Here is a 23,116-nt window from a genome sequence, read left to right as displayed (position 1 = left end):
GGGCAGGGGCTACGGTTGGGTTCTGGGCTGGTGCTGGGGCAGCGGTCTGGGCTTGGGCTTGGACTGGTGCTGGGGCAACGGTCTGGGCTCGGGCTTGGGCTGCGGCGAATATTCTCTCTCTATTATCCTTCCATGGATTTCTACAGTCCTTGCGCCAATGACCCTCCTTCCCACACCCGTAACAACTGCTTTTGGCTTGGGGAGGGCGATTCCCCTCCTGATGCCATTCCTTTTTAGCAGAAGCTGCGGGCCTTGCCTCATGTACCTTTCCTTTTAAAACAGGCGTTTTCCTACCCTTGTTGTTCCTGTAACTGATCGTGAGCTGATCAAGTACTAGTTCCTCCGTGGAGCGGGCGTTAGTGGGGTCAAACCATGCTTTGGCCTGCTCCCTCACTATTGGCAAGCAACCTGCTACCAGGCACCGGAGCCAATGAGCCCTTTGTTCATCATTTAGCGCGTTCCGTTCCGGTCCTCCCGGGCAGCTGCGCCGATACACGGGCCACAACCTTCCGGCGAAAACCCGTGGGGGTTCTCCCTCTAGCTGCACTGTCTTTTCTAAACGGAGGAACGGAGTTCCGTCACCCTCTCCTATAACCTCCAGGATCTCGTCCCGTAACAACTCATATTCCCTGTGCCCTCTCTTGCTCTCGTCAGGGAGACACTGGAGGAGCGAGCTGTCCAGGGAGAACAGCAGCATCTTAGACTGTTCAGCCCCGTCGCAGTCATTAACTGCTGCGGTCTGCTCCACGTCCCTAAAATGGACGGAGGGATCTCCTGACTCGGAGAGTTTTGGGATGTGACTTATCATTGCCCTCAGCTGTTGTGCGCTGTGGGGCATTATGATCTGATTCACAAGGGGTCCGTCCTCGCCATTGTCTTCATTCGGACCGAGCCTCCGGTGTCGAGTTGGACACATCGGCGCCGGCCCCGACTCTACTATCCAATTCCAATTCCAATTCCAATTCAAATGCTTTATTGGCATGAAAGTTTACAGAGAACCATATTGCCAAAGCTTACATAGCAAAAAGGTACAGTTTTCCAACATTCTGTAGGTGTCAATCGATTTGACATTTGTTGGGTATATACAATATTACTTTTAAACAATATTAATTTTAAACAGTCTTTCTACTTCATTTGGTACGTTCAATATTAATTTTAAACAGTCTTAATTTTAAACAGTCCTCAGGTTGTGACATGTTGTTACATATTTGGCCCCAAGGTATGGTCTGTCTCCTTCTCCCAGGACTAATCTCAATTTTGACAGGTCATCCAATTCCTTGAAATCTGGGGTTGTTTGGCTTAGCTTGTTGAATAATATATTTCTTGATGTGTTGAATTTTTCGCATTTTAGGAGGAAATGCATTTCTGTTTCAACCTCGCCGGCCAGACATTGATCGCATATTCTATTCTCTCTAGGCTGCCAGGATTTCTTGTATCTGCCTTTTTCAATTTCCAGTTGGTGGTCGCTTAGTCTGTACCTGGTGAGGGTCTGTCTCTGTTTTGTGTCTCTGATGGTCGTGAGGTAGTCTGCCAGTTTATATTCTCTTTTTAGGGCCCGGTAACATTCTAATCTGCTTTGGCTTTCGGTTATTTTGTTCCAATGTTCCAGGTAGGTTTCTTTGCATTGTTTAATGATTTGGTTCACTCGGATTGGTGTTTGGACGGCTGTGTTGGTCTGGGGCTGGTCAGGGTCCGGCTGAGTACTTAGTTTCAGTAGCAGCTGACTCAGGGGACTCTTTTCTGGGTTTAGCTCTTGGGTCTGAAAGGCTTTGAAATGAAGGGTGTCTGGGGAGCTAGATTTGAGGTGATTTAGGAAGTTTAGTGCTCGTTTTTGGATGTTTATTATCAGTGGGTATCTGCCTAGTTCGGCTCTGCATGCATTTGTTGGCGTTTTTCTTTGGGTGCGAAGGATGCTTCGGCAGAATTCTGCATGTAGGGCTTCTATTGTGTGTTTTTCCCATTTAGTGTAGCTTTGGTGATTTAGCGGGCCCCATACTTCACTACCGTACAGTGCAATGGGCAGGATTATGCTGTCAAATATTTTGAGCCAGATTTTGATTGAGATTTGGATGTTGTAGAATTTTCTTTTTATTGCATATAGGGCTCTTCGGGCTTTTTCTTTTAGTGCATTCACTGCTATGCTGAAGCTCCCTGATGCTGTAATAGTTAGACCAAGGTAGGTGTAGCTCAAAGTGTGTCCTATAGTGGTGTCACTGAGGGTAAACTGGTATTTGTTTTCCTGACATCTGGGCCTTTTTTGAAAAATCATGATGTTGGTTTTCTTTAGATTTACTGTTAGAGCCCAATTTTGGTAGCATTTGTCGAGTAGGTCTAGTTGTTGCTGTAATCCCTGTTCTGTGGGAGATAGCAGAACCAGGTCGTCCGCATAGAACAGGGATTTCACTTCTCCATCCAGGAGACGGAGACCTGGTGACTCGCTTTGCTCCAGCATGTCTGCTAATTCATTTATGTATATGTTGAACAGGGTCGGGCTCAAATTGCAGCCCTGCCGGACGCCTCTTTGGGTGAAGAAATCGGTGCGTTTGTCTCCAATTTTGACCCCGCATTTGTTTTTCAGATACATTGATTTAATAAGGTCATAGACTTTGCCCCCTATTCCACACTGAAGAAGTTTATAATAGAGCCCTTCGTGCCATATAGAGTCAAAGGCTTTCTTGAAGTCGATGAAACAGGCGAATATTTTCCCATTTTTTGTTTGGTGTATATGTTTTCCAATGAGGGTGTGAAGGGTATAGATATGGTCGGCGGTGCGGTGTTTTGGAAGAAAACCTATTTGGTTTTTTCTGAGGATATTATGTTTGTTAAGAAAATCAAGTAATCTACTATTTAGAATACTGCAGAATAACTTCCCTAGACAACTGTTGACACAGATGCCGCGGTAGTTATTTGGGTCTGATTTGTTTCCACTTTTATATATGGGGGAGATTAGTCCTTGGCACCAGATATCGGGAAAACAGCCTGAACGTAATATGATGTTGGATAATTTGAGTACCGCACCCTGCATCTCCATATTGCTGAACTTGAGCATTTCATTTTTGATGTTGTCTGGGCCACAGGCTTTCTTTAGGTGGAGAGATTTTGTTTTTGTGGCCAGTTCTTTCCATGTGATTGGGGAGTCTAGAGGGTTTTGGTTGTCTTTAATTGTTGCTTCTAATGTGTGGAGTTTTTCTGTGACCTGATGTTGACTTGGGTTTGTTTCGTTTATTGGGATGTCTTTGTAGAGGTTTTCAAAATGTGTTCTCCAGATGTCGCCATCTTGGATTGGTAATGCTTGCAATTGTGTTGTACTCAGGTTATTCCACATTTCCCAGAATTGTTTTGGATTGGTGGAGTTTTCAATTTCTTCGAGTATTTTGTGGGTATAGTTTTGTGTTTTGTTCCTAATGGTGTGTTTATATCTTTTGAGGGTTTCATTGTATCTAGTACGTAGGTCCGGATTGTTTGGTTGGCGATGCTTTTGGTTTGATATTTTTCTCAGGTCTTTTCTGGCATTTTTGCATTCGTGGTCAAACCATTTCTTATTTTTATTTTGTCTTTTGTGACGCTTCCTCTTCTGTTTCACGAGGTCGGCTTTTACAGCTGCCTCATGGAAGATCATATTTATATCCTCTATGGCCATGTTTACACCATCTCTGGTGATCTCATATAGATTTTCTTTAAATTTTGAAATTTTACTTGTGAGATCAGGTGAATTTAGTGCTGTGATGAATTTATCTCCACTGTCTGGGGCCCATCTGTATGTCTGGTTTATTTTATGTAGCTTACTGGGTTCCTTTTTTGTGTCTGTAGTTTGGGCAGAAAGTTTAAGGTACACATTTATTTGGTTATGGTCTGAGAGGGGGGATTGCTGCCTGACAGTGAATGCGTTGATATCGCAGGGGTCCAGGTCAGTGATTGTATAATCCACCACACTAGACCCAAGAGTTGAGGAATATGTGAGTCTCCCTAAGGAGTCCCCTCTGAACCTACCGTTAACTATGTACAGGCCTAAGGCTCGGCAGAGTTGCACTACCTCCCTACCGCTTTTATTTATTTCACAATCGAGGTTGTTCCGGTTTGCGATGGCTGGTGTGACATATAGAGGGGTCTGGCCAAACACATGGTTGTTGCCCTGTGGGTCTATGAAGTCAGGTTCACATCCGGTCCTTGCATTTAGGTCCCCACATAGTAGCACCTTTCCTTGGGCCTGGAAATGGCTGATTTCCATGTGGAGAGTGTCAAATATCTCCTCTTCAAAATATGGCGATTCTATTGGAGGTATGTAGATCGCACATCGTTTTTTGCTATTCCTATATTTTTATCTAATTTTAGCCATACGTGTGATTTTCCCTGTTTTATCGGTGAGATGTGTTTGTTCAGTTCTCCTTTATACCACACCAGGATTCCCCCGGAGGTTCTGCCCTTGCGTGTCTTAGTGTTCTTTACTGAGGGCACAATGATTTCATGGTACATTGGAGGACAGTGGGTCGGCATGTCCTTTTGGCACCATGTTTCTGTTAACACAATTATATCAATGTCTTTTATAGCTTTTAGGAATTCAGGGTCTGTACTCTTCATCCCAAAAGTTGAGGAGCGGAGACCCTGGATATTCCAGCAGCTTATGTGGAAAGAACGCATTTATATAGTTAAAAAAAAACGAAATAAAATGGACCTATTTTGTGGGATGAGTGTGGAAACACTATTTTCTATAATGCTAAATGATGATTTAGTATAAATTACATGAGGCATGCACATATAGCTATCTAATAATAGTAATAATAATGATAAGATAACAATAATGATAATGATAAATAACAATATTAATAATTTAGTGCATTCCTCTCCGGCTTTCTATCAGGCTGTTCATCATCGTCATGATCTTTCTCAGTTCTTGGTCTACAGTCTGTGGTCTAGAGGGGGGTCTTGGGTCAGGTATAAAAGCACGGTTCTGTTGTTGGTTTTGTATAGGGGGGTGGGGGACATTGGTGGTCCTGTTTGGGTTACGGCTCCCAATGGTAGAGGGGGTGGGAGGGCTGCGTCTTTTGGCAGTGTTTATGAGGTTTCTTGCGAAGACCCACATCCGCTGTTTGAGTAGATGTATTTCGTCATAGAGGTCCCTTGTGTTGATGTTTGGATGATGGGCCAGGTAGACGTTGGGGAAGACAGAACATCTCGTGTCGATCTCCCTGTTGGTGTTGTGGATTATATAGGCTGGGGTGTCCTTTCTGGGCAGTAGTGTGGAGATCACGATCCGCGCTTCGGGGAATTCCTTGCTGGCCTTTTCCGCCATCCTGCTCACCGCCCTAGCAGTGCCTTCCTGTAGGGTGCGTAGGTCGTTTGTGCCTGTGTGGATCACAAGCCATTTGGGGCTTCCAAGGGATTCTTTGTTCAGGATCTTCATTGCATGGTCTGTGTTGCTGCACCATTTTTTCAGGACTTGATGACCTGGGAACAGCCTCTGGGGGTCCAGAAACTTTCCGTTGGAGTCGGTCAGCAGGACCGCCTGAGGGGCTGGTTTTTCAGACTGGGTAGCAGTAGTCTGGGCAGGACTCGACTGATGGCTGGTTGTTGGCTGGGTTTCTGGGATATGTTGTGTGGCAGGAGCAGGGTTTGAGGCTTTCGGTGTGTCCTCGTGTGGGGGGGCATCTGACGGGTTCTGTGTCCCTGTGTGTGAGGACTGGGTAGCGGTAGTCTGGGCAGGACTCGACTGAGGGCTGGTTGTTGGCTGGGTTTCTGGGATAGGCTGTGTGGCAGGAGCGGGGTTTGTGGCTTTCGGTGTGTCCTCGTGTGGGGTGGCATCCGACGGGTTCTGTGTCCTTGTGTGTGTTGTTTTTTGGACCTTAAGAGGTTTGTGTTGCCTGCTGAGCCTTTCTACGGCCTCCATCGTTTTGTTTAGCTGGGTATGGAGTTCTTTGATCTCATTTCTTTGTTCCTCTACGGTCTTTCTCAGCTTGTGGATGGTGGACTCGTTTTCTGTTTTCAGCTGTTTGAGTTCCTCCGTCCAGTTCTTGGCCTGTGTTTCTCTGTATTCGTTGAATTCGAGTTCTAGTTTGGACAGACTCTCTTTCAGCAGTTTGTTTGCGTTGAGAGGTGTGGGAGGGGTGGAGATGGTCAGGGAGGTGTGTGTCTCTGCTGGACTCTCTTCTTCCTCCGCTTGGCTCTCATCATCCTCTGTTCGACTCTCTTTTGCCTCCTGTCCATTGGTCCTATTTGTGTCTGCCTTAGTTTTCAACTGGGGGAATTCCTTTTCGAAGGAGTCCAGATTTTCTACATTCCCCTGTATCATGATCTTTCCTTTTTTGTTGTAGTAGCTTATGGTTAGCAGGGGGTCATCTTTATCTAGATTTCCATCTTTACATATTTTCAGTCTGCCTCCACTGCCAATACCTTCGCTGGAGACGTATGCGTAGTATTTTTGTAAAGTCTCCTTCCATGAGGGAACGGAGTCGGTGTAGAATATGAGGTTGTTCTTCGTCTTAATCCCTTTGTGTGTGGTATAGTCAACGTAGAGGACCTCTGGGTTACTTTTTAGTGTTATGTCCTTGTGTTTTTCCTTTGCTTTATTTTTTGTGCATTGCTCAGGATATTTCATTTCCCTGCTCATTGTAGTCGTTTGTTTTTGTCTCAGATCGATAACTTTTTTTCTCTTTTTTGTGTCGTGTTCCACCTTATCCCACTTTTAGGTCCAAAATTGAGAGTTTTTCAGGGGTTCATCTTTGATATAGCTGCTCTTAAAAGTTTCTCTCTCTCTCTCTCATAGGTTCCTGGTTCGGGTTGTTTATCGTTTCTCTCGGGTTTCCATTCCTTTTTTCTCGCGGGTTTGTTGTTCTTTTTCTAGGTTAATTAAATTTAGGTAGATTTAGGTAAAGCTTTTTTCCTCCGGTGTTGGTGTTGCTCTACCTCAAGAATCTCTTCATCTACCGTCTCCGTTTCCTTCCCCGGAGTCCAAGACTCATCATAAGCAGGAGGCGCAGAGGGTTCGGGGGTTGGTTCCTGAACTATCTCTTGTGGAATCGGTCTTTTGGATTCCTTGGCTAGCAATAGCTGGCTCGCTGGTGGGTTTATGAGACACACCAACCTGTTTGCCTTGGCTAGGGCCGTTCTCAGGTCCTCTTGCTCCTGGCGGCAAACGCTGTGGTCGGTGCTCTCAGATCTATCCTCCATGGCCATCTTATATGCTGCCCTGGCTCCCAGAAGTTTTTCCTCTTGGGTCTCTATTTGCTTAGCTAGACGGAAACACCTCTCTCTCATTCTACCTTCACAGGCCTTGGCTTCAATGACCTGACATTTTAAATACTCTACCCGGGTTTTGTGGCAGCGAGTTGTGGAGTGGCGTTCCTGATTCAGTGCGTTAAGCGATTCAATCAGTTTTTGACCTCCCGCAACCTTTTCCTCTACGTCTGTAAGCAACCCTTTGATCTGGGCTGTTTGTGCTGCAACGACTTGGTCCAAAAGCTGGACTTGCTTCTTGTAGCACATCAGCCAGACCGCCTTTTCTACAGATTTCTTATGCTCTTTACCCTCTGTCCACTTGATGGCTGCGTCTAGCGGGCGCCTATCCCTTAATAGGTCAGATATCCATTGTTTTGTGAGGTTGACTTTTCCAAAAACATAATCCGCTATTCTTTCATCCATCACATTTCGTTTATTCAGACCTTGATCTAACACACTACTTTCCTGCTGCCAAGGTCCTGCCGCGGTCGCCATTTCTGTAGGGGGTTTCTCTTGCTCGTTCTGGTCTCCTGCCAGGCTTTGTGCAATAATTACCCTTGAGTGGTTCGACCCACTCTCCCCTACGGTTCTAGACCTTGGACTTAGATGCAGAGAACTGTAGTGCAGAGAAAGGACTCAATAGACCAGGTTGAATAGCACGAAATGGATGCTTTTATTTTTAAACAGTTTGAAGCATTACAAAATACATGTCCTAGGCACAGATTAAAGTAACTACAATCATGCACAAATTTATGAACTTGACTCTATGGAAATGGGGAACACACGGCACGTCGTAAAAGGGGAAACACATTACGATTTAACCTTACTCCCTCCCCTAAATACCTAAACTAAGTTTCGACTTGAGGAACTCGGGATCATGCTCATCACTATCAGAATCGCAAAAGGAGGGGTTCGCAGCCTTTCTGGCACAGCTTTCCGTCGTCACGTGGATTTGGAAACTTCTGGCGCAGCTTGTTTTTTCTCTCTCTCTCAGACGATGAGGCAGTGGACACAGCCTCGATGAGCGCTCGTCATGGCTGAAATCCACCAAGTCTGTTGTGGATTTGGGTTCATGGAACAGTCCCTGCCACCAATGTGATATTGAAGAAATGGATGCACGTGTCGAGGCCTTGCCTGGCTAGGCTCGGAATGTCCTTTTTTTATCCGACCTGGATCGTCGGTTTTTCCCGAGGGTGTCTTCTCCGAGGGTGTCTTCTCCTTCGGCCTGGGTCGTCGATGATCTCCCGACAACAGCACCTGGGCCACCCTCGTCGTCTTCCCGTCGTGGCCGAGCCTTGTCTGGCTGAACACCGACCACGTTGTCTTTTTCCCGAAGTTGTCCGTCTGAAGCGTCTTTATCGATTCCGAAGCTACCGAGGTGGAAGAGAGGGCAGGGCAGGCCAGGCTGATGGACTTTTCAAAATCCATATTTATACCCTTTTGGGCCAGCCTTATCTCCCGCCAGATCATAGTCCAGTCTTTGTAATATTTTGGCGGGCAGAAATCTCTGCAGGGGCGCTTTGTCTTGTAACGGGAGCCGATGATAACTTAACTGGCCTTCCTGGCCGATAATGTCTTTTAATGTCTTTTACATTGTCACCGTGACTCGGTTCGCATATTGATCGGTCTGGAGATTGCCCTTGATGGCTGTTAAACGGTTTCTCCTTTGTACATTAAATGGGTATAAGTGTTCATGCATTGTCCGCCCATATCTTGATGGGCCCCATCCCGTTTGCCTGAAACCGTCCTGTACTTAGAATCGATTGAATATGTATGCTGTTTCCCTGAGTTTCGGTTTCCCGATACTGGCTTTCGCGGGCTTACTGTTTTCAATCCACAAGCCTGTCTGGCTTGCAGTAACAGAAATCAAATGGTCCAGAAACTGATCACGAGGCCCGGCGGCCATTTTGTATGCCCTTTTATCAAAGGTTTTTCTGTGCAAGCTTACTTTGGTCAATAAACTGTCTTATTTTATCCTGTTTTCTTGCGTGATTATTGCTGAAAATTTCGAATCTTACAGGGGTTTGCATACCGAGAAACGTCTCTGATGTGCCCCAGGGTGCGGATCATTGCACCCAGTATCAGCGTCACCGTGGGAAAGAAGATTTGCTTGAACTGTCTGGGACATGTACCTTTGGATCGTTGGTGGTGGCTGCGCAAGTTGAGCAGCACCATGAAGAACTCCACTGTGGAATGGGAGAGATTGGGTAACAACACCCATCGGACGATAACGGGAACTCATGGGAGTTGAGTGTCTGTTGGGACAAATGGTGGGAACCAGATGAGGGGATCTACATCTGTATGTGGGGTTCAGAATGCGCTTGCCCCACAGGCGTCTCCATCTTTTTCCAAAGGCAGTGGCAGGATGCTGGACAAGGAATGAGGTGGGACGTCAGCACACGGGCGTGCGGAGTCCCATACTCTCAGATCCCAGTAAACGCCACCGAGCTCATCACCCGACCCCGCAAGCCCCTGCCCACAATTCCAGTTGCTAAAGCCCTCAAGGAAGGGTACCCCACCACAACAAAGGGACCCGGGAACAGATTGGTATTGGTACCCACAGGTCAGGTAGTGTACCAAGGGGTCCACTACGCGGCGGCTTCGGTGATTTTAAACCTCACCGAGGTACGATTGCCAGAGTGGTGCCCCAGGGAAACGGAGCAATTATACCAGGTCCTGTTAACAAACATGTTTAAACAGTTTTACGAATTCGACTTTGCCGATGTCGACAGAGCCGAATTGTACACCACACCACATGAGGTCTTGGACAGAATAGGGAGACAAAGAAGGGGTGCAGTAAATGATATTTTCACAGCTTTTAAAACAGGAACTTCCGTCATCAACACACTGGATGATGTGGAGCTGCAAACCCAGATCAATGGTTTGAAAACACAGTTAAGAAAGATACTGACTGACGAGAATAAGGTAGTGGATTCTGAGTTACACGAGGACCAGGCTATGACACTACACTTAAAAGAGACAATAGCTGAGCTGGAGAAACACGCCAGGACGGTAAATGCCTTCATTAGGGAGGATCGGAATGCGTCCGATCAGGCTGCGCAGAACGACGCTTGTGTGCTATACGTGGCGTGGTTACTGGGCGAGGGCCGCAGTAATCTGGAGGATTTAAAGCAAGGTTTAGTCCCCTCCTGGATCAGCAACAAGCGCCTCGCAGCCCTCCACCCTTTTGAGAATACACTGAGTCCGTGCCAGCTCAGACTAGCTTCAGAGGCCGACCCAGTCCCAGTGGACTGTGGACGGTCTAATCGCACCATTATGGGTATAGTGGTAAGAATGCCGGTGATGGGAAGGACAGCAAAACCCGCCCCGGTATACAGGGTGGAGAACATTGGAGTCATTCAGGGGGGTGCGCACATTCGTTACACAGGGGTCCCACCTTACGTCATTCGATGGGAGCATGCATTGATGGGTACCGACCTCTCGGGGTGCCGGAGCCGGGGAGCACACATCATCCTGTGTCCCCAGCACTTGAATGCCCATTCAAAACCACTGCGGGTTCAGAACTGCTGGTGCGAAGCCTATAAATTGCACCGTGGAGGAAATGGCACAAGGCCATGTGCCCCCGCAGGTGGCATATATAGGAGGTGGGACATACTGTGTCACCACTACAGCGCCCCACTACCAACATGGACAGCATGGTTGGTGTCCGGTTAGTGACAGCAGCTTCTGTTTCAAGTCCAGGACAGAAGTTCAAGTGGCCCAAGAGCGAATTGTCCCCATTCCTGAACCTTCCACTGTTCACATTACTGTGAAAGAGAATTTCACCGATCTGCAGCGATTCGTTGCACATTTTGGATATATCATTCCCCCTCTCCCTGAACACCTCACCAAGATATTAAAAGCCGTTGTTGTTTCACAGAAATACTTCTACACACTGGAGCAGAAGACTTTAGAGATAGGGGCAGACATATTGGACATAGTGACCCCACCGTGGTGGAACCTGTTCACTAATATAGAAGTCCCTTCTTGGATTAGGATAGCCTCCCACATTCTTGTAGTGTGCCAGGTTGTCATTGTAGTTTATTTACTATTTGTACACTGTAAAAAGGTCAAACATTCGCAAAAGTAGGAGAATAGAGGGGAATGGAGGGAGCGTTATGTGCGGGTAGAAGAAGAGACACCCGTTTAGATTTTTGCTGTTTTGTATAACGTTAAAATTTTCCCTCCCTCCTCTATTATTTTTGATATGTATTCATGTGCATTGTGATTTTCGTGTGCATTTTATTTTATTATTGAAGTCTTACTAGATGTGATATTATTAGAAGGTAATGTGTATGCACTAGGTGATGTAGGGGTATAAGGCCCCCCTCCACGCCTGGAAGTAAGTTGTCAGATTTTAACTCCAAGGTATTGCCATCTATAGATGCTTAATGTACACTAGATTTTTCTGAAATGGGAAATGCATGTGTCATGGGGTCATAGATAGGTAAATACTGGGGATGGTTAGATTGTGGAAAGTCAGAAATTTTTGTTCATCCAGAATTATGATACTTCAAGCAAGTTACAGTATCATCAGGGGGGAGTGTAGGATTCGCAAAATTGGACTTTGCATTAATAAGGGTCAAATGGCAGAAGAGGCCATGATTTTTAAAGACTGTTTTAAAAGAAGCCCAGAAAAAGGGGCATAAAAAATGGCCGCCATACCATGTGACCGGCTTATTGGGACATTTTAAAATGGTTCCTGCGAATCCTCAGACAGCTTTGTGGATTCAACCCACAGTAAGTTCTGGAAGCCGTTTCTGAGAGAACGAAACCAGACTCACACATATACATATGGATTAGATGCAGATCCAGTCAAGATCGGCCTGGAGACAGAGGCCATCTAAATGTTGACCCAGACAAAAGGGGGCAATTTCATATTCATGAGAACAGCACCAACGACTAGATAACAAGATCAGCAGGACATTAAAAACAATGAAGGTCATTCCTTTACCGGCCATCTAAAACATTTTAAAATATAATAACTAATCCGCTGTGCTCCCAGCCCGCCAAAAGTTAAACAAAGACTAACCTGATTTTGGGCGGGAAGTGGAGACTCCTGAAGAAAGGTATAACTGGAGGAGTTGAAGTGGTACAGACACACTGAAGGAGACACCGAAGTTGTAGTTGCGGAGACAGTTGGAGACAGCTACACTCAGAAACACACGACCGAGTGGCAATGGGTGAAGAGGAGTCGCTTCGGGAGAAGATCAGCAAACTCCTCTCCACCACCGGAGGAGGAAGAAGACTAGGCCGCCATCAAGAAGACCGCTCGGGCCGGCGTCCCGCCCCGGGGAAACACATCGGGAGATCATCGACCATACCCGGGCCGTTGCCGAAACGAGAGGCCATCGACCCAACTCTGGAGAAGAGACAAAAACGAACTGAAGAAACGATGTGAGCCAGCCCAAGGCTCCTCTGACCGGGATCGAGCCGACGATCCCTGACCCCGCCGACAGTCAGAACCAGCCGGTGTCCAGCCGCCCCCGACCCCCACCTCAGGAGAGAGGTGTGGCGCAGCTCGCTGGGGCTCCACGATCCACGTGGAGACGGAACGCCTGAAAGGATCAAAGGCAGACTGGTTCAAAACCTTGCACTTCCTAGTTGGATTGGTGAGCATGTTTCTGGCCCTTCACAATCAGATCTAGATAGGTTTAAGGGGGTGGATTTAAGGGTACAATTAACATGAGTTGTTGTCCCTCGATGTTCCGTGTGTTTCCTTATTTCATGATGATCTTTGTAGAGTATAAGATGCCTGTATTTGCCTTAGTTAGTATTGTGTCGTTATGATTTGTTTGTGTTTTTCCCTCCCATGTACTCTCTTATCTGCTTGCATTTGATTTATTTTTCCTTATGCAATAAAATTTCATTTTTGTTTCATCAAACTTGGTCTACAAGAGTTTTCTCGACATTGTAGTTCCTGCCCCAATGTCCAGAGTATAGAATCTAAGGGGCGAGTGGGTCGCACCACTCAAGGTTTTACTGTGCAAGAGAGCGAAACCTCTGCGATCTAAAACCCCTTACACAGGCATTTAACATTGTAATTTCAAATAACCATCACCTACAAGCGTGATGGGCACTGCAGATAAATGTTGACACTTTTATAATGCACTTTCCCATTAAGTTAGTATGATGTAATGCATTTTCAAATGGATGTTGTGACCTAATTGTGTTTAATATATAATATAATTGATGTAGAATATTCAGCATAATTTACTGCACTAATTGTGAACGATGTGTTATGTATTGAATTGATGAAAAAATTGGGCCAAAATGTTCACAAGTATTCGCCTTTCCTGGTACAACCAGTGAAATTAATCACCCCTACTTAGTGGCTTAAAGTGTCGAGTAACTAGTAACCCTGGGGCTATAACGAGTACCATCCTTTCACTATTAGTCCTGTGGTAAATCACTGTTGTTAGTATTGTTGTTCACCACTGTTGTTAGTATTGTTGTTCACTGTTAGTACTGTTGTTCACTCTTGCATATTGTTGTACTTGTCTGTGCATGCCTCAGCTGACTCCGCCCCTGGCTCCACCCTCATGGCTGGGTATAAAGGTGGCTGCTCGGGAGCCCCCGGCCCTTTTGGATTCCAGGCAACCACAAGAGGCATGCTCTGTTCTTTGGTAATAAAAGCCTGTTTGTTACTCTCTCAACTTCCAGTCTTTTGTAGTAATTGATAGTGCATCAATTTTATTACCAAAATTAAATGTTGGCTGCGAATGCTGATCAACCGATGGCGCAAAACGCCGAGCAGCAGGCGCTGCTGCGAGCCCTCAGACCAACATGCCTGGACCTAGACCCCCAAGAAGCGGGTTCGTCGACTAAATTCGCACAATGGCTGCTCTGCTTTGAGGCGTATCTGGAAGCCTCGACCGTGACTCTCGATGAAAATAAACTGAAAATCCTGGCCTCGAAGGTGAGCCACCAAGTCTATACTTTAATCCAAGATGCGACGACCTACGCGGCGGCTATCGACCTACTGAAAGGGCAGTATGCACGCCCGGTTAACACGGTCTATGCCAGGCACCTTTTAAGATCTCGCAGACAGCAGCCCGGGGAATCGGTGGAGGCCTTCCTACGGGCACTGCGGGTACTCCGACTGCAAGGAAGTATCGGCCGCAGCACATGCGGAGGGACTGATACGAGACGCTTTCGTTGCGGGTCTAAGGTCCGACTACTCCCGGCAGAGGCTGCTGGAGAAGGGTGAAATAGACCTGACAAAGGCAGTGTCCCTCGCGCTCTCGCTCGACGCGGCCCACAGAAATATGGATGCTTTCTCCCCTAATCGCCCTGCACCGTGGACGCCGCAATCTTGGGCCATGGGACCGCCACCTCCGACTGCTGCAGCGATGTCCAAGGCACAAAAATGCTATTTTTGTGGCCAAGCTAAACACCCTAGAGCATGCTGCCCCGCGAAGAATGCTACCTGCTCCGGCTGCGGGAAGAAAGGTCACTACGTTAGCGCCTGCAAAGGGAAGACCGCTAACGCCAGCAGCGCCGCGTGCGAACCGTGGGCGCAGCCATCTGGCCCGCCATCTTGGGCTCCCCCAGCCGCGCGGGGATCGGGACCGTGGGTGCCGCCATTTTGTCCGCCATCTTGGACGCCTCCGACTTCGGTTACAGGGGACCCGGACTCCACCACCGCCTCATCGGACGACCGCATCGATGCGCTTGAACATACACTGGCTTCCGTGACGCTGGATCAATCTCTCCCGCATCAACTGTCCAGGTCCATGATGGACATTATGGTAAACGGCCGCGCCACTACCTGCCTTTTTGACAGCGGGAGCACGGAGAGTTTTATACACCCCGACACGGTGCGCAGTTACTCTCTCCCGGTCCTGCCGACGCGTCATCGCATCTCTATGGCTTCCAAAGCCCAGTCAGCGGAAGTCGGTGGCTACTGTATGGTGACTCTTTCAGTGCGGGGTACTGAATACAAAAATGTTAAACTTCTGGTCCTGCCCGATCTCTGCGCTGCCGTCCTACTGGGGTTGGATTTTCAGTGCCACCTTAAGAGTGTCACTTTAGCGTACGGTGGACCCCTCCCCCCTCTCACAGTCTGCAGCCAGCAGTTTTTAACTCGCCCGCCGCGCGCCATTTGCAGCCTCTCCACCCTTAAAGTCTCCCCCCCCCTCCTTGTTCGCTAACCTCACCCGCGACTGTAAGCCCATCGCTACCAAAAGTAGGCGTTACAGTGCCGGGGATAGGGGTTTCATTAAATCCGAGGTAGCGAGACTCCTGAAGGAAGGGATTATCGAGAGCAGCAATAGCCCATGGCGAGCACAAGTGGTGGTGGTGAAGACTGGCGGAAAACAGCGCCTAGTTATTGACTACAGCCAGACGATCAATCGCTACACCCAGTTGGATGCTTACCCACTCCCCCGCATATCTGACATGGTCAATCAGATAGCACAATACCGGGTGTTCTCAACGATTGATCTGAAGTCGGCATACCACCAGCTCCCCATCAGGGCTGAGGACCGCCAGTACACAGCTTTTGAAGCTGACGGTCGGCTCTATCACTTTCTCAGAGTTCCCTTCGGCGTCACCAACGGAGTTTCTGTCTTCCAACGGGAGATGGACCAGATGGTTGACCAGAACGCGCTCCAGGCCACTTTCCCATATCTAGACAACGTCACCATCTGCGGCCACGACCAGCAGGACCACGACGTTAATCTAGGGAAATTCCTCCGGACGGCCCAGCGGCTGAATCTCACATACAACAAAGACAAATGTATGTTTCGTACTAAGCGCCTTGCTATTCTTGGCTGCGTAGTGGAGAACGGAGTCATCGGCCCAGACCCCGATAGAATGCGCCCCCTTATGGAGCTCCCCCTCCCCCACTGCCAGAAAGCACTGAAGAGATGCCTGGGGTTTTTCTCTTACTATGCTCAGTGGGTGCCCAACTATGCGGATAAAGCCCGACCCCTCCTCAAGTCCGCCTCCTTCCCCCTGACAGCAGAGGCCTGTGCAGCCTTCACTCTCATAAAAAGCAATATTGCGAAGGCCACAATGCACGCTGTGGATGAGTCCCTCCCTTTTCAAGTGGAGAGCAACGCATCCGACTTTGCCCTAGCTGCAACCCTTAACCAGGCGGGGAGACCCGTGGCCTTTTTCTCAAGGACCCTCCAGGGCCCCGAGATTCGACACTCCTCTGTCGAAAAGGAGGCCCAGGCCATTGTGGAAGCCGTGCGACATTGGCAGCATTACCTGGCCGGAAAACGATTTACCCTGCTCACTGACCAGCGTTCAGTAGCTTTTATGTTTCATAATAAGCAGCGGGGCAAAATCAAGAATGACAAGATATTAAGGTGGAGAATCGAACTCTCCACCTACAATTACGATATCTTGTACCGGCCCGGGAAACTCAATGAGCCCCCAGATGCCCTATCACGTGGTACGTGCGCCAACGCGCAGGTTGATAGATTACAGACCCTCCACAATGACCTCTGCCACCCGGGGGTCACCAGGTTCTTCCATTTTATCAAATCCCGTAACCTGCCCTACTCCATCGAGGAGGTCAGGACCATGACCAGGAACTGCCAGAGCTGTGCCGAGTGCAAGCCGCATTTTTATAGGCCAGACAGAGCGAGCCTGATCAAAGCCACGCGCCCCTTCGAGCGGCTGAGCATCGATTTTAAAGGGCCCCTCCCCTCCTCTGACCGCAATGTGTACTTCCTCAATATAATTGATGAGTACTCCCGTTTCCCGTTTGCCATCCCTTGCTCGGACATGACCAGTACCACGGTCATTAAATGTCTGAATGACCTCTTCGCATTGTTCGGTTTCCCTAGCTATATCCATAACGACAGGGGCTCATCTTTTATGAGCGACGAACTTCGGCAGTACTTGCTCGCGAGAGGCATTGCTACAAGCAGGACCACCAGCTACAACCCCCGGGGTAACGGCCAGGTGGAAAGGGAGAATGCGACAGTCTGGAAGGCAGTCCTTTTAAACTTAAAATCTAAGGGCCTTCCGACCTCCCGCTGGCAGGAGGTCCTCCCTGCGGCGCTCCATTCCATTCGGTCGCTGCTCTGTACACCCACCAATGCCACTCCTCACGAGAGAATGTTCTCCTTCCCCAGGAAGTCCACGTCGGGGATTTCGCTACCAACATGGCTGACTTCTCCAGGACCCGTCCTACTGCGGGAGCACGTGAGGACCCATAAGGCGGACCCCCTGGTCGAGAGGGTGAGCCTCCTCCACGCCAACCCGCAGTATGCTTACGTGGTGTACCCGGACGGGCGGGAGGACACAGTCTCCATTCGAGACCTCGCACCTGCGGGTGCTCCTGAAACACCCTCTTCGCCACCCACCGCTACTCCTGCCTACCCCCAGGACACAGTCCCCGCACGAGACCTCGCACCTTCAGGTGCCTCTGAGAGACCACCATCGCTACCTCCCATTACCCGCGCTCTGACCCCTGTAGATGGCATGCAGCAGCCCCAGGGTCTGCCACCTGCTACACCTCCTCTGAACGAGACACCAGGTTCAACGTTGGATGCTGCACCATCACCGCCGCTGCTGCGACGCTCAGGACGGCTTACAAGGCCTCCTGATAGACTTCAGTACACGAATTTTTAGTGCACTTCACCCCGCCGGACTCAATTCTAAACAAGGGGTGAATGTGGTAAACCACTGTTGTTAGTATTGTTGTTCACCACTGTTGTTAGTATTGTTGTTCACTGTTAGTACTGTTGTTCACTCTTGCATATTGTTGTACTTGTCTGTGCATGCCTCAGCTGACTCCGCCCCTGGCTCCACCCTCATGGCTGGGTATAAAGGTGGCTGCTCGGGAGCCCCCGGCCCTTTTGGATTCCAGGCAACCACAAGAGGCATGCTCTGTTCTTTGGTAATAAAAGCCTGTTTGTTACTCTCTCAACTTCCAGTCTTTTGTAGTAATTGATAGTGCATCAAGTCCACAGTATATATTAGTCTAATTAGTGTGAGCATAAACTTCATTCATAGTTGGCCTTTGAGGCATTTTTCCCCTCAAGGTAAATGGGGAAAGTGTATTGAGTGAGCCAATCCAAAATGAGGGTACATTCTAATCCCATTTGCTTCTTCTTTCTCTGTATACTCTTTAACATCTTCAAATGTTTATCCAATTCCTCTTAAATGTTGATAATACTTGCTTGTATATTTAAAATGCTTTAACTCATTGAAACCTCTCGAGCACAATGAACTCTAATAAATTTATCATAGCATCTGCAATCTAATTGTGATTCATGTTACTCTGGCAGAAATCCAGTGTCCAACATTTGTGGCATAGTAGTGTAAGGAATTAATAAGCTGCTTGCCAAGTTTCAATAAGTCTGTGAATTTATAATGATTTTGAATCCTGAATGGCTATTAATTATTTTAACAGAAGTAGATGGCTTTTAGCCACATATGATAAAACAATATTAATGCATTTGAGTAGACATGCTCTCATTACCTTGTGTCATTTTGAAAATGTTATTGCTTAAATCTCACGTCAGAATTTCCTAAGAATTTAATAAGAGTAGTATGCCTTAATTGGTAGTAAAATTGATAATGGTGCAATTCTATTGCTCAAAATCTGCTGAATTTCATTTTATTATCTCTTTTTTCAGTTAGCTTTTTCAGTTTCATTAGAAATAATGGACCAAATCTTATAAAAAAAAATAATGGCATGTTAACGACACATGTCGTTATTAATGCGCAAATCAGCCAGAAAATTCAGGGGGTTAAGAGATACAGCGTGAGTTGTGGATTTCCTGAATTTCCTGCCTGATTTATGCCGCTCCACTGTTGGCTTTGAACAAACGGCATCTCGCCCTTAGCCTCCTCGTTGTTTTCAAGAACTTGCTGAATTTGCACATTAATTGACTGTTTAAACTCGCCACAGAAGGTTACAGCTGGCAATTAAGCATATAAGTACCTTTTTAAAAATGTGATGATTGGTGATGCCTTACCAGTCAACCTCTCTGGCCCAGAAAGGCAACAATTTAAACTGTTCAGTCTCGCTCCTGCATGTAGTAAATTATTCTTAGTTTTTAAAAATGTAGTTTTTTTCTTACTTTTCCTCTCTGTCTCTTTTTTTCTCTCTCTTAATTGTAGGGGGTTTTGGTTTGGGGTTTGTGTCTGGCCAGTCAGGCGTATCTGAGCTGCTCCAGCCCCGTGCGGCTCGAATCACTTCCCCTCTGGTTCTGACCACCGGACTTATTACGAGCAGCGATATAAACAAAACAAGACCAGTGGTTTGGTGCAAAGAAAACCAATGTTTATTAAAAATAGAGAAAAAATAAACACTATACAAAGAAAATCACTATGTATGTAACACAATTACACTTAGCGGGGGAGGAGTAACGGACACATCGAGGGAAAATGACTAAAATGACAATTTTAGCAATCCCCTTAACTCCCACCCTTTACACCTATCTAAGTTGTCTTGCGATGGGCCAGAAAGTTTATGCTCACCAGTCTCGGATGTTAGAACGCCTGCTCCGTGCCCCGTTGCCTGCCGATGTCTTTAGGGTTTTCACCGCCCAGAGTAGAGATACCCCACTGATTCAAAGGTAACTGTCGGTATCTTGCTTCCTTGGACGGGCTCTTCGTCGTCGATCTTCTTGATGGTAAGGTAGGGCACCGGAGTCCAGGCGAGAGAGAGAGAGATGGCTTCCCGAGGGACTACTTATACCCCTTTCTGGGAGCCCTTATCACTCGCCAGATCAGCTTGTTTCTTTGTCTGACCTGGACGTGTTGAAGCCTACACAAAGGAAACCGATCTGGACCCATCGACCTGGATGGCCGGTTAATCGGGTTTTAAACGTCTCATAAGTGTTCCCCTTTGTCTAACTGGTCTTGTGATGGGGCCATTCCAGTTTGAATGCCCCGTTGATCGTTTGCAAGCAGTGTTGAAGTCAGCTAACGAAGGTCTGAATGCAGCTATTACCCGTTGATTATCTGTGCAAATGGCCTTGATGGGTTTTAATCAGAGGCCCGAATGCCACTGTTTGCTTCTCATACATAAATGCAGAAGGCCTGTCTGCCTTCTAATTTCTGGAACATTCCTTCTTTGTCAGTCCAAACCTGAACTTTGCAGGCCTTGGCCATGAGGTTGACCGTAGCCATCTTGTTGGGCCCTGGAGCCCTGGATTTTAAACTCAGTCCAGCCAGGGTTTCTCCAATAAGCCAGAAGTAAATTTTCAGGGGAGACATGAAATTTGCAAATCCTTTCATAATCTAATCTTTCTTTCCCTCTATTTATTTCTGTTTCTGTACCTGATTTGACTCTAATTCACCCACTGTTCGCCTTCCTTCTCCGTCGTTTCTCTGTTACTTTCTCAATCCTTAAATCTTATTAGCTAAGGAGATAGACTGTTCGCCCCGCCATTCACTAAGGTCCCAGGTGCCCCATTGCCCTTGCCGTTATTAGCTCGCACTTACAGCAAGTTACATCGCAAAATTTTTTTGAGCTGAAGGACGCAGGATATAGTCCAACAACATACGCCCCGCTCTAGCAAGATTTGGCCCATTATTTTCTCCCATCTTTCTAGGGCTGCATTATTTACTGAGTAAAGTGAGGTCCCTGTAGTTGCATGTTCCTTAAAGTCTTCAGACTAATCTTGTTTCCCTAACAGTATGTGGTACAGGCATTGATTTAGTAACTGTATCTGACCCAACCTAGAAATGCGTGGAACTAGGTAGAATATGAACCATCTACACTTTCATTTAAATACCATTGGGAGAAATGCAGATATATTACTTTAAAAAGCTACATAAAATGCACTTCTATTTAGAGGACACGTGGAATTTCTGTTACCACTACCTAGGATTAACCTGATGCACTTTACCCTTGGTGCACTTTACTCTTAAGCCAAGGCCCTTAGCTCTGGAACTCTGGCTTCTCTTCCCAGACACGACTATTCTAAGGTTTTCCTGGCCAGCCCCACATCCTCAATCTCCATCCTCTCTAAACTTCAGCTCATCCAAAACTCTGCTGCCCAAATCCTATCTCCTGTCAAGTCACCCTCAACTATCACCCTGTCCTCGCTGATCTCCATTGACTCCTGGTCCGCCAGTTTATAATTTTCATGTTTGTATTTAAATCCTCATCCCTCCCTATCCCTGTAACCTCCCCCCAACAACCCCAAGTCCTGATCTCTGTTGCTCTGACTCTGGCCTCTTCTGCATCCACCATTGGTGGCCGTGCCTTCAGTGGTAAGTGCTCCTTGCTCTGGCATTCCCTCCCTAAATCCATTGCCTCTCAATCTTTGACCAGGATTTTGGTTATCTGCCCTATTAGCTCCTTGTGTGGCTCAGTGTCAAATTTTGTTTTATAACGCTCCTGTGAAGTGCCTTGGGACATTTTACTGTGTTAAAGCCGCTATATAAATATATACGTTGTTGTTGTAATGAATTAAATTCAGTCAATCCATTTGTAATTCTTGTACTACAATAAATTGAATTAAATAATTTGCAGGAAATGTCACTTCATAAGGGTAGTTATAAGGGTTTTTGCAGATTGCAGGGTGGTAGAATCTGTGTGGATTAAGTTGTGTTTACAGCGCACCAATTTTGTTTACATACTTTTAGTTTCAGTGTCCTGCCATTGTCTGAAGAGTATTATGTGCTTCTTGAACAGTGCACAGTGGCCTTGAAGGCAAACACAAGATTAGTTTCTGACAGAAGAGTCAGTGCAGTTATCACAAACCACATGTAAACATCAGTAGGGGGTGCTGGACAAAACAGATATATCACAAGTGTTTGAAAAAGGCACAGCAGAGATCATGGCCAGTGGTAATTTGCTAATTCAACAACAGCTTTTTGGGGTAATGTTTTCCATCTCTTTGGTCTGGCAAGTGTTAAATTGAAACATTACTGTCAGTGGTTGGGTGATAAACAACATAACTGGCTAACAAAATATTATGATTGGCATGTATGACTAGTCACTGTGACCATGGTACATTATCTTTCCTGAATGGCCTCCTCCTGTAACTATGTTCTTTGTCCTCCTTGACTGGTTCGTAGCCTTTAACACGGTCGACCACACCATTCTTCTCAAACGTCTCTCCTTCATTAACCAGCTTGGTGGGACTTACCTTGCTTGATTCCACTTTTATCTATCTGGTCGTAGCCAGAGCATCTCCAGCAGTGGCTTCTCTTCCCAGACACGACTATTCTAATGTTTTCCTGGCCAGCCCCACATCCTCCATCTCCATCCTCTGTAAACGTCAGCTCATCCAAAACTCTGCTGCCCAAATCCTATCTCCCGTCAAGTCGCCCTCAACTATCACCCTGCCCTCGCTGATCTCCATTGACTCCTGGTCTGCCAGATTATAATTTTCATGTTTGTATTTAAATCCTCACCCCTCCCTATCCCTGTAACCTCCCCCCCCCCCCCACAACCCCAAGTCCTGATCTCTGTTGCTCTGACTCTGGCCTCTTCTGCATCCACCATTGGTGGCCGTGCCTTCAGTGGTAAGTGCTCCTTGCTCTGGAATTCCCTCCCTAAATCCATTGCCTCTCAATCTCCCTCTCCTCCTTTAAGACCCTCTTTAAAACCCAACTCTTCGGCAAATATTTCCTTTGGCTCAGTGCCCATTTTATTTTTGATTACACTTCTGAAGCACCTTGTGATACTTTTCTATGTTAAAGATGCTATGTAAATGAAATTGTTGTTGTATTGGTGTGTTAATTTGTACACTCTATGACCTCTCTGCGGGAGATTGCCAATTTACTGGCATATTAGAGCCAGTTTGTCCAGTCAGCATGTGTTACTAGAAGCTGGATTAAAGTTGCACAAACTGATTTTGTATAGAAACTTTACAGCCAGTCAACAGAGGAAGGTTTGAGTTGATTTTTAAGCTGGAAGTAATGGTCCAAATGTACAAGTTTATTCAGGTGCTATTTAGTTTTTTCATTTAATGTATTA

At 46.9% G+C, this 23,116-nt stretch overlaps 1 protein-coding gene across 4 annotated transcripts in view; it reads left to right on the top strand.

Moving 5' to 3' along the window:
- khdrbs3 (KH domain containing, RNA binding, signal transduction associated 3) overlaps nt 1-23,116 on the top strand; it is a 409,578-nt gene that overhangs the window by 160,191 nt on the left and 226,271 nt on the right. The window lies entirely within an intron of this gene.

This window comes from Somniosus microcephalus, chromosome 7 (assembly GCF_052327205.1).
Source record: "Somniosus microcephalus isolate GS21.2 chromosome 7, FLI_Smic_1.0, whole genome shotgun sequence".
Taxonomy (NCBI): domain Eukaryota; kingdom Metazoa; phylum Chordata; class Chondrichthyes; order Squaliformes; family Somniosidae; genus Somniosus; species Somniosus microcephalus.
The sequence above is the reverse complement of the archived record's forward strand: the minus strand, read 5'-3'. Positions and strand labels throughout refer to the sequence as shown.